The 964-nt window shown below is 39.8% G+C and overlaps 1 non-coding gene across 1 annotated transcript; it reads left to right on the top strand.

Moving 5' to 3' along the window:
- Positions 1-450: 450 nt before the first annotated feature.
- On the top strand, positions 451-558 carry LOC123620030 (U6 spliceosomal RNA). Its single transcript, XR_006728743.1, has one exon. It is a non-coding gene; the product is annotated as a U6 spliceosomal RNA (small nuclear RNA).
- The last annotated feature ends 406 nt before the right edge of the window (positions 559-964 follow it).

Genomic DNA, 964 nt, shown 5'->3' with positions numbered 1-964 from the left:
GTTTGGCCACCAGGCAGTGCTCCCTGATTTTAAAATCACGCTGCTCAGCCAAATGTTTCCATGTCTGCAGAAAAACTAATGTCTCCCCTTCAGGAAGGGACTTATAATTCACAGTTCAGCCCTGACAACAGCATGAGCTAATTAACCAATCTTGGAAACAAAATAGAGCCGTTTTTATTTTATTTTAAACCTGTTTAATAAAAATGATATGCATAGCTGCTGAGGCAGTAGCCACTACCAGGAAATTATTATGAACATAAATTAGCAGTGCAGTTTGTCCAACCCGGAGGTAAGCAAGTTTTCAGATTGATTTGTTTTAAAACAGAAATCACAACCATCGAGACAAAAATTACATGCAGAAATGCTGAGGCATTGATCCAGAGCCAGGAAAGTGAAGTTCGGGGAAATTAAGGGAACAGACCATGAGGCTGGATTCTAGTCATAGGTCTCGTGCTCACTTCGACAGCACACATACGAAAATTGGAACGATACGGAGAAGTTTGGCATTGCCCCTGTTGCAAGGATGACACACAAATTTGAGAAGAGTTCCATATTTTTAACTACTGTATATAAAAGAGATAAGCAACAAAGCCCTACTGTATAGCACAGGGGACTACACTCAATCTCTTGTAATACTTATAATGAAAAAAATCTGAAAAAGTATATACATTATGTATAACTGAATCACTATGCTGTACACCAGAAACTAACACAACATTGTAAACCGACTCTACTTCAATTAAAAAAAAAAAAAGACACAGGTCCCAAGTTTGATGGAAACATAGTGTAGGAGAAGGAAGTAAACTCTACGTCAGAAAGCACTAAAATCCACTCCACTACACCAAGTCTAGGTGCCCTCGTGTAAGCAAGGCAAGCTCTCCAGGCTGGCCCTGCTTCATCACTTGCACGACCCAGGGCAAAAGGAAAAGGCAGAGCCCCTTTTTCATAAACTAAGAATTTCATA

Source organism: Camelus bactrianus, chromosome X (assembly GCF_048773025.1).
Source record: "Camelus bactrianus isolate YW-2024 breed Bactrian camel chromosome X, ASM4877302v1, whole genome shotgun sequence".
In the NCBI taxonomy this organism is placed as follows: Eukaryota; Metazoa; Chordata; class Mammalia; order Artiodactyla; family Camelidae; genus Camelus; species Camelus bactrianus.
Note: the sequence above shows the minus strand (reverse complement) of the source record. Positions and strands in the feature narration are given on the sequence as shown.